We start from the raw sequence: 18612 nt of genomic DNA, 5'->3' as shown, positions 1-18612 counted from the left end.
TTGTGAAATGATTAGTTTGCAAAATCACAAAAAGCATTACAAAAGTCTGTTCCTAAACAGAGACTACAAAAATATTTAACACGGCAGAAAATCAATGCTTAAATGTTGATATGACCTAGTAACTAATTAAAGAATAGACCAATGAAAAATAAGTACAATTAAGTACAATACCAATATACTTAAATATAGGCACCTTAATGTGTATTTCTTTATTGTGAGGGAATGCATTCCTACAGATGTCATAACATGATAAGTCCTGGGGATTTTTATTCTGAGCACTGAACACTGAAAGAAAGTTGTGGTAACTGCATCTGGCATAGAGACTCCAGTTTTCCACGGTCATTTGGGTTTACCTACCTACCTATAAAACTTTGACTCACCTGCTAGCATAATACAAACCTATTCGAATCAGTCGTGGCTTTATTTTTTGATCATTTTAATATGACCCAATTGTTAACAAGGCTAATATATTCCAGCAAACCCAGAACTTTTTTTTTAATATACAGTGAGGGAAAAAAGTATTTGATCCCCTGCTGATTTTGTACGTTTGCCCACTGACGAAGAAATTATCAGTCTATAATTTTAATGGTAGGTGTATTATAACAGTGAGAGACAGACTAACTACAACAAAATCCAGAAAAACGCATTTCAAAAAAGTTGATTTGCATGTTAATGAGTGAAATAATTATTTGATCCCCTGTCAATCAGCAAGATTTCTGGCTCCCAGGTGTCTTTTATATAGGTAACGAGCTGAGATTAGGAGCACTCTCTTAAAGGGAGTGGAATGGGCTACAAGACCATTGCCAAGCAGCTTGGTGAGAAGGTGACAACAGTTGGTGCGATTATTCGCAAATGGAAGAAACACAAAATAACTGTCAGTCTCCCTCGGTCTGGGGCTTCATGCAAGATCTCACCTCGTGGAGTTTCAATGATCATGAGAACGGTGAGGAATCAGCCCAGAACTACACGGGAGGATCTTGTTAATGATCTCAAGGCAGCTGGGACCATAGTCACCAAGAAAACAATTGGTAACACACTACGCCATGAAGGACTGAAATCCTGCAGCGCCCGCAAGGTCCCCCTGCTCAAGAAAGCACATGTGCAGGCCTGTCTGAAGTTTGCCAATGAACATCTGAATGATTCAGAGGAGAACTGGGTGAAAGTGTTGTGGTCAGATGAGACCAAAATCGAGCTCTTTGGCATCAACTCAACTCGCCGTGTTTGGAGGAGGAGGAATGACCCCAAGAACACCATCCCCACCGTCAAACATGGAGGTGGAAACATTATGCTTTGGGGGTGTTTTTCTGCTAAGGGGACAGGACAACTGCACCGCATCAAAGGGACGATGGACGGGGCCATGTACCATCAAATCTTGGGTGAGAACCTCCTTCCCTCAGCCAGGGCATTGAAAATGGGTCGTGGATGGGTATTCCAGCATGACAATGACCCAAAACACACAGCCAAGGCAACAAAGCAGTGTCTCAAGAAGAAGCACATTAAGGTCCTGGAGTGGCCTAGCCAGTCTCCAGACCTTAATCCCATAGAAAATCTGTGGAGGGAGCTGAAGGTTTGAGTTACCATACATCAGCCTCGAAACCTTAATGACTTGGAGAGGATCTGCAAAGAGGAGTGGGACAAAATCCCTCCTGAGATGTGTGCAAACCTGGTGGCCAACTACAAGAAACGTCTGACCTCTGTGATTTCTAACAAGGGCTTTGCCACCAAGTACTAAGTCGAAGGGGTCAAATACTTATTTCCCTCATTAACATGCAAATCAATTTATAACTTTTTTGAAATGCGTTTTTCTGGATTTTTTTGTTGTTATTCTGTCTCTCACTGTTAAAATACACCTACAAATAAAATTATAGACTGATCATTTCTTTGTCAGTGGGCAAACGTACAAAATCAGCAGGGGATCAAATACTTTTTTCCCTCACTGTATATTTTCATTCATTTATCAAGGGTCAGAAATGCAATGTCTTTTATGGGAGTCTAGTCAAGAAACCACGTTGGCCAATGTTTTATCATCTCAGTCCATGACCTTGTAATTATAGGTCAAACTGACCCTCACCTTATGCACTTTGAATTGATCAGAATTATGAAGACATGAATTTGTGGAGGGAGAGCAAAGCATACCTGTATATGTAAAATAAGAAATACCAGAACATGAAGGATTAATTTATTTAAATGTGTGGACTTATTTTACATGTCACATACATATATTTACATGTCTTGCATGCTAAAATGTCATACTGCAACTTGTGCTTCATTCATACAATTATGGTATACTACATAATTAAAGCCATTCAATAAAAGTAAAAATTACTGAGGAGATGTGTTTCATACAGATAAATGTACACCCACTATAAACCAAAGATTGCACTGTTATTTATCCTGAAGTATTGGAGGCTTACATATAATTTCTTATTATCTCAAAATATTTCTTCCCTGACAAGGCAGGAAGACTTTTATAATGACATATTACTCTCTTTTTGGCTGTTCTGTCCATTTATTTAATTAAAAGGCTATTGTTGAAACAATTATGCTAAAATGTAATGTTTGGACTTTAGACAAGCAGAGTGGGCTAGATGCTTTAAAGGAGAGCAGTATAAAAAGCCATCACTTCACATGACTAAAATCAGTTTAATTAAGTCTATTGAAATGACAGAGGCTTTTACTCTGAAGCAGAGTGCTCACAGTCTGTTACATGTATTGGATTACAACAAATGCAACCTATGACAATCTCCATTATCCCGGCAATCTCTCTCACTGTGCGAGTTGCGGGGCTGAGCTTTTACTCGCCGGGAAAGAGTGAATTGCCAGTTGTGGCTGAGCAGGAACTCAGAGTGTGATCAATTGAAAGAGGACTTGACTCTCTCTGTACTCGGATTACACCAGTATTGCATGAATACAGATATCTCAGCTGGCTTTACGAAGGGGTGAGACAGAGGTAAGTGAGGGACTTTCTTAGGTTTCCATCTGGCATTAGATGGTTTGTTAAATTTACTATTTAATTATGTAAAGGCAGCTTATAAACTGGTAGAGCATTTTCACTTAATCATTGACTGCAGCACCAGTAAGAAACAGTTTGCAGGAATACTGGCCAGGTGTACAATTGTTTAATATGGTACTTATTATTATTATTATTATTATTATTATTATTATTATTATTATTATTATTATTATAGTTCACTATATCTTTATACAACCAAAAAGGTGAAGCAAAGAACTGTAATTTGGTGTGATTTAATTTTGAATGGATTTATTCAATGTTTCAAACAAGCATTAGGTATTAATGCCCTTACAGTATTGCAGAGCATATTAAGTGCTACATTATCAGCAGGTTGCCCTGATAATGTAGTAGGTCAATCTGACAGTTTGAGTTGTTCCCTAAACTTTGTATGACCATGTAGTGAAAATAAATTAAAGCAGCAATCAAACAGCATGAAACACGACGCTGGTATACAGAGCTCCTGTTGATGGCACATCTGTTGTTTAAAGTGAAAATGGCCATAAATGAGGAGTTTGGGATGGTTTGAGAGGTACATGTATTTCATTTATGAATATTACTATATTACAATTTGTTGCCAGAATTTGAAAGAAAAAGGTTTATTTTTATGTAACCAGCCAGAGTTTCTATGATACACAGTATAGGCACCAGAATGTGTTGACTTAAAGTAATAATTTAATTTCAGAAAATACTAAATTCACAAGAATGCACGTACATTTATACAATTATAAAATAGGTTCATATACAAAAAAGCACATTATTTTTCATGTTCAATTTAATCTCTAGTATCCTGAAGGTTCAGAGACAGCTGGCAAGGCTTTGTCACATTTGTGACTTAACTGAATGTACTATGTATTTCAATGATTATTGTAATTTCTTCATTAGGTACATTTTCTATAATATTAATCAAAATGGTATTACAACCCAATCTAACAATGTATTGCATTTAGTGGAGTACAAACCACAATCAACAGATACCAAAAAACTAGTAGCTATGCAAATAAAATGGCTGAAGCATGGGGAGACCAAGAGAAAGACTGACTGATTGTATGAACATCCAAGGTTAATCCTTCCCTGACTTGCTGCTGATTTAAATACCACAAACATCTCTTATTATGAAAGAAAATAGTAAAGATGTGTCTTTGAGAAAATTGCTGGCAAGATTGCAGCTTAGATAAATATATGAGAGATGCTAAGATTCTGAACATGTAGGTTCAAGATGTATTTACAAGATGTTCAAGATGTCAAATGGGAGCCTCTTGCATATTATTTTAAATAATAATTGGTGCAGATCAATAGATTATTGTTCTTCCTTATCCTTTTTTGTATTGATGAGGTATATATATATGTGTGTGTGTGTGTGTGTGTGTGTGTGTGTGTGAGTGTATAAACATAATTACATACACATACACACACACTCACATCCTTAACAGCATAAAAGTGAGAAATTCCAAGAAATATGCGAACACTACAGCACACCACTTTCCAATCTGTTTTGTCTGGGCTATGTGCCAATAAAATGACCAATGTTATTCAGAGGAAAAGAGAAAAGCCACTGACCATCTTGTTCTTCCCTGCATTATTAATTACTTTTAATGGAGAATGTCATAAAAGCAAAATGACAATATACATATATAAAGTTTCAAATGGCCATTGCATCTGGGGGGTTCAGGGCACTTGGACAACTTTCAGCAGAGTACAGTAATTTAGCAGCTTGGGTCTTAATGATGACAAGCTTATTCTGGAAATATACTAAAGTAGATTCGACCTTAAAGGGATTAAACTTTCTGGTGCTTGTGAGACATTTACATTATTAAAGTACTGATTTTTACCTTGACTGCTGAAATACAATGTAAAATTGATTATTCTCTCACTATACACAATGGGTGTTTTTTGCTCTACCAGTTTGCCTTTCTCTAAAACAAAATAATAAAAGATCTTGCTTTTCAAATATGTGAATAATAAGCTAAAGTAATGTAGTATCTTTATGTTTAGTTGGTATATAATCGGTAATTCCATTTTAATTTGTATGCAACATAATACATATGATTACCTGAAACACAAAAGAACATTATTCTCAGTGCAAGACACTGTGATTTTTCATAAGATTAATAATAATTTCTGTAGCATCAATTTCAATTAAGGAAAAATGTTTTTTCCAATGAGTCGTAATTTTATGAATAAGCTGTGCAGATATTCCATCTATTCCTGATTTGTTGCACTTGCGAGTAAACAAGGAATAAGTCAATAAGGACAGAACACCAAACTGAATACACCTTTGACCTCCATCTGGTTTGCAAAGATGACCATTCATTTTACCACAAGCCGGCCACCTCCAGAAACACTCTCTTGGTGCAGCAGATTATAAACAGATGAGATAGGTATCCCTCATGGAAACAGAACTTATTTGTAATTTGTTTTGAAACAGAGGTGCCAGAGATTCCTTAGCCTCAGTTGTGACTTTTATATTGTATTTTAGAAAAACTAGGTGGGAGTGACCTTCCCTCATAAACCCATGCAACGTATGTTTGTAATCAGGATGCAGAGATTCAAATAGACTGTGTATTTTTAACAGGGATCTGTCACAAAGGTATCATTTTGGAATGGTACATTCTGTAGTATTTCAAAGAGAAAACATATTTTAATTAATTATTAATTGTGTATGACTACATATGTAAAAAATGAATTAAAAAGATAGCTACATACTATGGAACCTTAATGGTAATTTTTCTAAGACATATTGTCAAAACATGTCTATACAAATATAGCGTGACATTTTTCAAGCTATGGTATGGTTTCTATGGAACTGTATACTTAAGTTTTAAATTTTAAGCAAATCCCTACTTCAAACTATAGTCAACTGATAGTAGTAATACTATTTATCCATAGGTGCTTATTTTTGCACATACAATTACATTTTCAGCTTTAAATTGGCCATTTATTGCTGGCTAATACAGCTTGCTATACATTTTTGTATTGATATTATTATAATCATTGTACAATTCTTCTTATGATTTGTTAAATACATCTATATTTTCTGTAGATATCTATATTTTCATTTATAATAAACATTTGCAGGTGTAGTGTTTTGTAGTGTAGTAATTACCAGCTGCAGCTATAGCCTGCGAGGCGTTCTCACTCTTCTGGGAGGATAGGATTTCAAGGTAGATCTCTCCTCCAGATGATGCACAACCACACAGGCTGGGGATTCACTCTTTTAATATCCTTTCATATATCAGTTAACCAGTTTAATCTAATTATTGGGTAAAAAAAACGGAAACAAAGTCCTTGGCAAATGAAAATGAGACATATATGTATGACTACTGTCTTTCGTGAATGCATACATTCTACCAGAAACAAAAGAACTATAACTGTTTTTCTGCTGGTGATAATTATGCTGTAGGTAATTGTATCATAATAAGCATCACGACCTTCCATGAAAAAGACTTTTATAATTTGTTAATGAGAAAATAGCACCTCATTGTAATGCCATAACAAATTATATATTTTGATAACCAACAAAATAAAGTAATTATAGAATATGATTACTAGCATGCTAAAGGAGATAAATATAAGCAATAAGAAAGGCTACAAAATTAGCCATGTTATTTTCAGTGCAATGCTTTATTTTCTACCCATACCAATGAAACAAGTTGATAGAAGATCATCATAAAATAACAAATATTTGGGATTCAAACCCAAGAAATGATATGACAAATATACTAATTATATTTTCTAGCTGTTTCTTAGTAAAATGATTATATTACAGTATTATTGGAATACTGGAGACTTGGCACCCCTCTACACAATAATGATACAGAAGCTTTCCAACTGTGAAACAGACATGATATATGAGTTCTGATTTTTCATGGAAATTATAAATGTCATCTTACAAATATAGGCATCATGTTCGATGTTTTTACTGAATTTTTTTTTTTTTTTTTTTAAATGCATTATATATCAGATATAAACTGAAATCTATAAGGAGTGCCTTCCCAAGTATATAGTATATTTCTATCAAATATTTTAGCCTTTACTATGAATATACATTATTTATTATTACATTGCATAGCTATGCCACATTATGAAATACTCTTTAGGTAAGTGATCGACTGAAGTTATATTGATTTCTTTTTAAATGGATGACTTTGTAAAAATTTTAATGTATTTTCTTTTCATGGATGTACAGTATGTGTATGTGTAGTACAGAAGATAGGGACAGAAATGCTGGGTGGCTGAACTCCCCTGCAACCTTTATTCTCTGCTCTGGAAAGGTGATGCTCCCTGTGTAGTTCGTGCAGCATGATTTTTTTGCCTTTGGCAGAAGGCATTCCCAAATGGTGCTGGTTTATTCTGCTGTCTTGGAAAGCTTACACAGATTTGACGTTAAGGGGCATAGGAGCCTCCAGAGTATCTCACTATACATATTTGCTTCTATGGCAAAACACCAACAATAAATTCTGCACCACAATTAGCAAATGTTTACTAGTTAATGTTTAGGCACCAGCTAAGCACACAGGCAATTAATCTTCCAAGATGTTGTATGTTCTTACAACATGGTGAGGAAGAAATATCATTCTCTGGCTAATGATGATGATTTACAAAATAAAATGACATATTTTGTGCAATATACCATCAGATATTGTTTGTTTAAAATACTAAAAATATGGCAACCACACATTCAGCTTACGTATTTGATGTTTGGAGAGGATAGATTACATTATTATGGAGGACTCCCTAAAAGCTTAAGTCACTGAAATTATATTACAGGTTAATTATATGAGTTCAAAGAGCATATTTCTGGCTTCCCCTTTAACACTTTTCAAAAATTGTCATTACTTAAAAAATATATATTTTTTAAAGTGGGTTCTGATTACAACAGCAGGTATTTTAGGATGTTTAATATGTACATGACAATAATGTTGTGTACTATTATTATTTTGTGTGTTGCACTTTTGGAATAATGAGAAAGTGGTCCACTTCAGTACAATATATTTAATCAGGTTTCTAGAAATAAATACAATTTTTACTTTTATTTATTGTAGTTGCCGTTCATGCACTATGGTGTCCTCCATGCAGGGGTGTAAAGTAATGAAGTACAATACTTTGTTCCTGTACTTAAGTACTTGTTTGAGTATTTGTAATTTACTTATTTTTTATTTGTGGCTACTTTTATAGACGAATTACATACATATACGTGCAATTAACATGTTTCAGGTTTGCTAGATACTTGTGACCAATCACGCTGTAGCATAATGAGCAGCGCTGTAGTGAGCCGGATACGCGGCCACTGTTGCCAGATCGGTGGATTTTCCCACGAAGTTGTGGGATTTTTAAGAGCCCCGGGGGAAATTTGAGGGCAACATTTTTATGGGGGAAATGTTGGGGGATATTATTTTGAACTTGATTGATTTGAACATTTTATTTTATTTTACATTTTAACTTTATTATTGACTAAATAAAGTTGTATATAACAAAAGGTCCCGAAATCATGTCCATGGTGATGTTTACACTTTATATATAAAAAAAGTTGTTTAAGCAGGCGTGCGTAACATAATTTTTATATATATATATATATATAATGAAAACATGATTTTGTAGCCGCACTCTCGCATATTTAGGTATTTATAGCCCTGATGATAACACAGTAGTGTTACGACAGGGGACTGAAAGGAGCAGTGGCTCAATATGTCCCTGTATCTTTTAAGTTATATTCAGATACAGGGACATATTGAGCCACTGCTCCTTTCAGTCCCCTGTCGTTTTTTTCCTATGTGCGTCTTTTGTCCCAATCGCCCTCCCCCGATACATGCCGCGATCCTCAACTGGGAAGAGTTGGACCGCACTTCACCACCAGCCCCCCACCCCCAGGATGAAGTCCCTTCGTTTGTTTCAGCCTCTGCCCCCCTCCCCCGCTAGGCTGTGAGTTTTGAGATTCAAACCCAGTCTCCTGCACCACAGTGCAATAGATTACATTATAACAAATGTGATCACTACAGGGGGACATATTTTATATTGTTTTGTGTATTATTATACAACTGTTTGGGATATATATATATATATATATATATATATGTATATATATATATATATATATATGTATATATATATATATATATATATATATATATATATATATATATGTGTGTGTGTGTAAGAACAGTGAATTTTATATTAAGAAAACTTGTATTTTTAACATTTTTGACGGTATGACGGTAGTTTTTAATGGCCGTTTTATACTGTTCGTAAATCAAAAATATTAGGACACACCTGACATTGACTTACGTTTCCCTGTTCTGTGTCAGTTGTCTTGAAACCAAATCATGTCCACACTATCAAAGACGCACCTTTCTTCGGGACAGATTCAGTGGGGTCACTGCTGTGAAGTTTCACCCACACTGCTCTCCTCCATCTTGTCTTCATTGATTGTGCATTGATCACGTCTTTTTGTTTATGTCAACACGCAATACACATGGAATTTATTTTCGATATCTGGCTGAGGCACATTCATTACAAAACAACGTGGCGCTGAGAGGCGCAGTTCTGCGCACACTCAGAGATGCGCGTTCTTGAGTGTTTCTGCGTGACGCCACTAAGCCCCGCCCACAGAAATCTGCGCACAACCGCGCAGCCCAGCGCAGAAATCAAGAGGGACGTGTTTATTGAATGGAAACTACTGCTGCCCCCTTGTTAGTGGAGGCGACTAACTATCATTACACAATGAAGCTGTGAACAACATTGTCAAAAACACACATGTAGAATTATCGATCTACAATTTAGCATTGTCAATGCTTTATTAAATAATTACATCAATTATTTAAAAAAATATAATGTAAATCTATGATGCACAATAATCAAGTTTTAACTTAAATTATTGGCAATTCTATTTTTTTATTTAAAAACTAAAATAATATAAAAATAATAACAAATTAAGTCATCCAATTACATCGATTTCTGCAGGGTTTGTGAAGAAAGGTGGTACCCTTTGTTAATACTGAATACACATGAAAGTAATATCCAGATATGAGCCTAATAACATTTCATTTCTTTTTGTGAGATTTTGTTTTCTTCAAGATAAAATTGAGGAACCATAAAAATACCTTGATAATTTATGGAAAATAAAACGTTCGATTAAAACATCAGATTAATCTCTTGTGTACTGAATCAAAAAAGCATGCATTATTCCATGCTTCTATGTGTTGTTTCCAGTTTCTGTATACTTCTTGCATTTAATGACCAGGTTTCAGTGACCACTGGTAAGATTCATTGATGAAATACTTTTCTCTTCAGGCAGATAGATTTTCTTTCAATATAGTGGCATTTCTTCAAAATGCACTTCACCCCATTTTCAGTCTCCTTTTGATTTCTTCCATAAGATCTCCATCTGTGTTGATTTGATGTCCATGGTAGACAATTACCTTTTTATCTACTTCTATACATATACAGTGCCTTGCAAAAGTATTCAGACTCTTCTTATTGTATCCAATTTTTTGAAATTACAAAATGATGCACACACATGTTGTTTAAACTCCATATTTAAAGAAAAAAAAACTTTAATGTTCAAACTGAAGACTTATGAGGATAAGATAAGTTCCAGTAAATGTCAGCAAGAACTAAAGAGATACAACTGAAATAGGTTGAATCAATATTTAGTGAAAGCCCCTTTGGCAGCATTTTCAACCACAACGATTTTGGGGTGTCTCTACCAACTCTGTACACAGTCTTGGTGCCATTTTTGATCCCAGTCCAAAGTCTTGAACACTTCTTCAAGTGTTGCTGTGAAGAGTTCTGGAGAGATTGTGTCTGCTTGATATGCTCCTTTGCAGATCTTGACTTTGTCAGTGTCTTGGTGGAGTCTGATTGTTGATGTGCCACATTTGTAGATATACTTAATACAAACCATGGGCCGGATTAAATCAAAACTTTGACCTACCCGCTAATAGAAAACTACAAACCTGTACATCATAGCGGTTACATTTATGATTAGAAGAAAGTGCCATCTTACTGAAAATGAAGCTGCAATTGAGTATAGTTGTGTAGTTTTCTATTAATGGATGGGTCAAAATTTTGATTTAATCCGGCCCCATGATTCATCTCCCAGGGCTTTTGGGCCATGTAGTGTCTTCCTAGTCAGAAATGTTGTACTCCTCCTAACACCATATCCTGATATATATATATATATATATATATATATATATATATATATATAATCCACAGCCACTATACTGAGAAGGTAATTGTAATTCTCTATGAAGATTGTTGTAGTATTCAATAATCAATAACAGTGCCATTTACAAAGTAAATACTTTTTTATGGACTAGTGATGTAGCAACAATGAATGTGATTATTAATTTAGTCAGTGGAAAGTGGTAACCATTTAATAGTGTTCAGTTTTGTTGCATACCAAGCTGCCATGCAAGGTGTTTGTCTCACTTGTGAGAACGCGTGTACAGTTTTAGTTTTTTGGCTTTACTTAAATGTGTAATTTGAGAGTGATTTAAAAAGAAAACTAATGAGATGTATGTAAGTAAAGGCAATCGATTTTCCTGTACAGCCTTCTGAAAAGCAAGTGTGAATAATAGCACTTAGTGAACTGCAGTTTACTGTTTACATCTGTAATGTGTCTTTGGATTCGCTTACATCAGCAGCAGACTTAATCCTCAGAGACCATTCAAACCTTCATTTTACGAACAGATTAACAGGATAATCTTCATTATTTTTGTTATTTACATTAGATTCTGTAGGATTCAACTAACTGAATACTATGAATTCCCTGACAGATCATGTTGTATTGCCCACTACATGTTGGTTTAAAATTATTTAAAAAGATGAGCACATATCTTTGTAATAAAGTTTTTTCCTCACAACCTGAAAAAAGTCCAGTTTTCAGGTACTTCCTGTAGTGTGAATCACTCTAAATACCATTAGTCAAAATAAAATTAAAAGCAGTTTCATAATTAAAGTAATACATAACTAGGGTTAATGGATACAATTATGAATTCATTAACATAGGAATGTATTATGGCCATACATTTGTATCTCTTTCATATAGAAATATCCCGAAATTACATGCAATATCATCATGTTGCAAAGAAATTCGATGAACCCAGGTAGTCTGTTTGGAAGACAGTTTCTGCTTTTGATCGTCTGAGCTACTTTAGAGAATGGTTACTGTATATGAAAGTGGACATTCTACCATCATTCCTGGATATTGTGTGTCAGTCAATAATATATTAAGGTTTTGTTGGGACTGAGAATAATGGAAAGTGTTGAAAGGTGATAAAACAGTGCAGTCCTAATGTTCCTGGGCAGTTCTAGGGTGCTGCATTTGCCCTATGTCCTTTTTTTCAACTTTTCCTGTAGCCACTGCAATTCAACTGAGCTAAGAAATATTAACAACACACTAAGCGGTGACTAATCAGAAACAGAAAAAAAAGTTTTTATGATTAATATTCGTTGATCAATGGCAAAAACACAATGTCATGTGGAAAGTCCAAGGGGGGTGAATACTTTTGAGAGCCACTGCATATAGCTGTGTAACACAATCACATAATGTATGTTTAAATATTTAGCACACTGGTTTCTGCATTATATATTTTGTCAGTGTGGGCAGTGCAGCTTCTCACTCTATTAAACCTAAAATATCCGGACCTACGAATAGGGAGAAGACATGTTTTGGTTTGGTTGCTGAAATGGACAGGCAGTGTGAAAAGTACTGCAAGCCAATCACAGTGTTTGTTATTACAGATATTCGCAGCTTCTGAAACATTACTATTGCATTTAATTTAGCAATAAAGTTTCCTTGTCTCCAGCTCTTCAGCTTTGTCAGAAATGCAAATGCCCTAAAGTGAAACCAGGGCAAGATTCATTGAAACTATTCTTTGACCTTCAGCTACAAATGGATGTCGCCTCAACTTGATTCCTCTTTAATTAAACTCTTTGCATTAGATTAAGGACTAGACCAAATCAAAACTTTGACCCATTTGCAAATTGTAAATTAGGAAGTTCTATCCTATCGGTTTGTGATTTATAAATAGCAGAACGTGGCCTCTAGCAATAAATTAAACCACATTAATTTGCAGATATGTTATTTGCGATTTGTGGATATTTCAAAATTTTGATTTGGTCTAGCCCTACATTTATCATCGCTCTAATACATTTTTCTTTCAGAACACAATAATGAAATGGCTGGAAGACAGGAAAGTGCCAAAGCCAAAGCCGTATTACTTGGGACTTTGATTATCCTTGTTTTGTGGAGTCCGGCCATGGAAGGGCAGGGTCAAGGTAAGAGAAAGTGGTTAATATTATCAGCTATTTGCTATGTGTACAGTTGCTATGTGGTAAAGCAAGATCTGCATTTCAATAATTAGGTATATAGGATACCCAGTTGTGCATTTCTTTGTTGTTTAAACTGATGAAGGAATAAGGTAGACAAAATTAAGTGGACTAAAATAGTTTTGTCCAGTATTTCTTTTAAAGACATGAAGCAGAAAATAGAATTTAGTGTCCAGTATTTAAGTTTGGGGGATATTTTATGAGAAAGGTTTTTGTGGATTTGTCTGGAGAATTATTTCCTTTAATGAACACTGTATTAATAGAATATGATTCATGGTTTCTATTTATCATTATGTACACCGATCAGCCATAACATTATGACCACCTGCCTAATATTGTGTAGGTTCCCCTTTTGCTGCCAAAACAGCCCTGACCCGTCGAGGCATGGACTCCAATAGACCTCTGAAGGTGTGCTGTGGCATCTGGCACCAAGACGTTAGCAGCAGATCCTTTAAGTCCTGTCAGTTGCGAGGTGGGGCCTCCATGGATCGGACTTGTTTGTCCAGCACATCCCACAGATGCTCAATTGGATTGAGATCTGGGCAATTTGGAGGCCAAGTCAACACCTTGAACTCGTGATTCATCAGACCAGGCCACCTTCCTCCATTGCTCCGTGGTCCAGTTCTGATGCTCACGTGCCCATTGTAGGTGCTTTCAGCAGTGGACAGGGGTCAGCATGGGCACCCTGACTGGTCTGTGGCTATGCAGCCCCATACGCAACAATTAGAATGACCAACAAATACGCAATGACCACTTTTGATAGGTACTGACCACTGCAGACTGGGAACACCCCACAAGAGCTGCAGTTTTGGAGATTCTCTGACCCAGTCGTCTAGCCATTACAATTTGGCCCTTGTCAAAGTCGCTCAGATCCTTACGCTTGCCCATTTTTCCTGCTTCTAACACATCAACTTTGAGGACAAAATGTTCACTTGCTGCCTAATATATCCCACCCACTGACAGGTGCCATGATAACGAGATTATCAGTGTTATTCACTTCACTGTCAGTGGTGATAATGTTATGGCTGATCAGTGTATATGGCAATGTACAAAGTGATGGCTGACTCTGAAAAAACAATTGAGTGAGTGTGGAGAACACACATGCGCAGTTTGCTGCAGCAGCCCCTTGAATAAAATAATCAAGTAAAATAATAATAATGTCAGTTATGGGTGGTGAAATAAACTTTTGACTACAAACCAATGGTATGACGTCAGAAAGATGACACATAATAATATGAATAAGTGACCTATAAAGGGGTTTGTGGTCTGTTTCACCAGAAATATATCATTTGTATTGTTAATTGGGATCCTGGTATTGGGATTGGTATTACTGTTTCAGGATTCTGCTTCAGATGTATCTTTGTGTTTGTATGAGTTGACAACTGTTCAAAATTGCTGGACCACTTTGCATATTTTGTGACTTCTGAGCTCAAAGTGTTTTATTGGAGGTACAAGAAAAATTTGCTACGCACACTCGTTCATCACAAACTGGCCAACAAAGATTGCAGATCGGATCATAAAGTGTATTTTCAATCACAAGTCGTTGTCTTCTCCTATAATGATACTTTTGACCCGGCAGCAATACTGTGTGAGGGGTGGGTTAAGCCATGTGATTTGTGCAGATCAAAGCTTAGAGACACCTGTCTGGACTTACTGGAGACTGACTAAGAACTCGGGCAAAAAGACTCAGAAATTGACAGGCGCGTCTCTTATTTTCACACTTATATATAGCAAAAATACCACAGTGATTACGCATTAATTTGTCAGGCATCTCACACACCCACCCACACACCCACAGACATATACTTATCTCTATTAAATGTACATTACTCTGAATTGAAATTAGTTGAGAGTTTAATACACTGCGGTTTTATTTAAATAGTGTGATCAATACAATAATAATCTCAAACATATTAATACCGATCTGAGAAGAAACAACGGAAATTAATTCAGATTATGTCAAAACACTGATTGCAACGTCAATTACACACAAAATCTTCGGTGTACAAAATCTAGTCGTACAGCTATTCAGTCTTTTTTTCCATTTGAGAACCTCAAAATATAAATGTATAGACTTGTACTTTGCTATGTGTTAAATTGGCTGACATAATAATTGCATGAGCCAGTTTGTATGTTTCTATCCCTTAGTTGGATGATTATTATTTTACAATTTTAAATGTATTTCTAAATTGAACCAAATCGCATTGTATCGAATCGAATCGTATTGTATCCCATTGAACTGACTCAAAGCTGAATCGAATCATATCAAATCATTATTTTTTCTATACTTATCTTTCCTGTATCGTATCTGTGACAGAGTATCTAGATGCATATGGAATCGTTTATTAATAAAATCCTAATGTTTATTAATGTTTATTTAACATTTTTTTTTTCATTGTTGTGTATTTTAAAATAAAGTGCAGGACTAATTGCAATAGCAAAATGTTGCTGTTGTGCTCTCTTATATATACATAATCAGCATTTTCAGAGAATATAATGTTTTGGTCCAGGACAGTACAAAGATATTTAAAGCTTGAAACTTGTTCCCCCTCTTGTCCCTCTATCCTAAGTGGTAAAGACAGCATGATGTGAGTCTAGCACTTTCCTCTGTCCACCGCAGCACAAGTATTTTGTTTCCTGGACATTTATTGCTAGAAAACTTTCAGCAAACCAAGCAGTCAAAGTATCAACACACTCAAGATACTGCGCTAGTTAAGATGCATATTTGAGACAAGCCACCAGTGCCATATCTTCCGCATATTTAATCACAGTACAGCCACTATTATTGCACATCATCTAATTTATGTAAATTTAGAAAAGAACCGGCGACAAGACACATCCCTGGGAGACCCCTGCATTCATCTGATAAAAAGCCTTAATACAGTGAGGGAAAAAAGTATTTGATCCCCTGCTGATTTTGTATGTTTGCCCACTGACAAAGAAATGATCAGTCTATAATTTTAATGGTAGGTGTATTTTAACAGTGAGAGACAGAATAACAACAATAAAATCCAGAAAAACGCATTTCAAAAAAGTTATTAATTGATTTGCATGTTAATGAGGGAAATAAGTATTTGACCCCTTCGACTTAGTACTTGGTGGCAAAACCCTTGTTGGCAATCACAGAGGTCAGACGTTTCTTGTAGTTGGCCACCAGGTTTGCACACATCTCAGGAGGGATTTTGTCCCACTCCTCTTTGCAGATCCTCTCCAAGTCATTAAGGTTTCGAGGCTGACGTTTGGCAACTCGAACCTTCAGCTCCCTCCACAGATTTTCTATGGGATTAAGGTCTGGAGACTGGCTAGGCCACTCCAGGACCTTAATGTGCTTCTTCTTAAGCCACTCCTTTGTTGCCTTGGCTGTGTGTTTTGGGTTTTTTAATACCCATCCATGACCAATTTTCAATGCCCTGGCTGAGGGAAGGAGGTTCTCACCCAAGATTTGACGGTACATGGCCCCGTCCATCGTCCCTTTGATGCGGTGCAGTTGTCCTGTCCCCTTAGCAGAAAAACACCCCCAAAGCATAATGTTTCCACCTCCATGTTTGACGGTGGGGATGATGTTCTTGGGGTCATTCCTCCTCCTCCAAACATGACGAGTTGGGTTGAGACCAAAATCGAGCTCTTTGGCATCATCTGACCACAACACTTTCACCCAGGTCTCCTCTGAATCATTCAGATGTTCATTGGCAAACTTCAGACAGGCCTTTACATGTGCTTTCTTGAGCAGGGGGACCTTGCGGGTGCTGCAGGATTTCAGTCCTTCATGGCGTAGTGTGTAACCAATTGTTTTCTTGGTGACTATGGTCCCAGCTGCCTTGAGATCATTAACAAGATCCTCCCGTGTAGTTCTGGGCTGATTCCTCACCGTTCTCATGATCATTGAAACTCCACGAGGTGAGATCTTGCATGGAGCCCCAGACCGAGGGAGAGACTGACAGTTATTTTGTGTTTCTTCCATTTGCGAATAATCGCACCAACTGTTGTCACCTTCTCACCAAGCTGCTTGGCGATGGTCTTGTAGCCCATTCCAGCCTTGTGTAGGTCTACAATCTTGTCCCTGACATCCTTGGACAGCTCTTTGGTCTTGGCCATGGTGGAGGGTTTGGAATCTGATTGATTGGGGATCAAATAATTTCACTCATTAACATGCAAATCAATTTATAACTTTTTGAAATGCGTTTTTTCTGGATTTTGTTATTGTTATTCTGTCTCTCAGTGTTAAAATACACCTACCATTAAAATTATAGACTGATAATTTCTTTTTCAGTGGGCAAACGTACAAAATCAGCAGGGGATGAAATACTTTTTTCCCTCACTGTACACCTTGGACGATCACACATAAATGCTCTAATCCACAACATTTCAATAATAGATGTAATTTAATGGTATTAAAAGCCAAAGAAAAGTAAACCGAAAATGCATGGAAGTGCCTGAGATACTAAATGGTGGGAAGTTATATTTAAGAGTGTGAATGTAACCACATGCTTTATAGAGAAATTGTCATGCACGGGTCAGTTTCAAAGAATGACATGAACATGGTAATGGATATTGTAATGACTCGGGGGAACCAATACAACGATCTTACTGCATCACCAGGGCCCAGGCCCCTTAGCGAGGCTCAAGATTTCTATACTATATTACTTTTTTGTCATGATTTAGCTTCTTCCTCTTGCTGTGCATCTTCCAGCATATTTATAGAACACAAGTTGCAAAAGCTCAGTTTCAGTGAAAGGCATTTTGCTTTTTGCAAGACGTCATGCAACTAGAAGGGATTTCTGCGGTTTCCTGGATGGATGTGGTTTTATGGATCCCAAGAACACAGTTATCGCATCAAGAAATTAAGCTTTCTATTTTAACTTTGCATGTGTTTGACTTAGGAGAGAAGTTTTGTAAATCTGCCAGCTGTTTTTTTTCTTTTCTATTATCATTATGCTCTCTATATTGTTGTGGATCTGTTGTGCACTGTTCAGTACTGTACATCGTGTTTAATCCTAACTTAATAAAACACTTATGGCCCGTTTCCACTGGCTAAGCGTCTGGACGCGTCCGGTTAACTTGCTGGTGCTGGACGTGTCCGTAAGCGTCCGTCCCCACTGAGGACATGATTCACTTTCAGAAATGGAGATGTGCGCTTGACTTGAGATACAGGGAGGAGATCAGAGACATTGTGTCGGAAGATATAATCTCAAGAAATTACAGTTTTATTAGCAGCATGGAGTGAAGTCCACGTACAGAAACAATGACTGCTTACAGTTAATTCTGTG

Source organism: Amia ocellicauda, chromosome 3 (assembly GCF_036373705.1).
Source record: "Amia ocellicauda isolate fAmiCal2 chromosome 3, fAmiCal2.hap1, whole genome shotgun sequence".
Classification (NCBI taxonomy): Eukaryota; Metazoa; Chordata; class Actinopteri; order Amiiformes; family Amiidae; genus Amia; species Amia ocellicauda.
Note: the sequence above shows the minus strand (reverse complement) of the source record.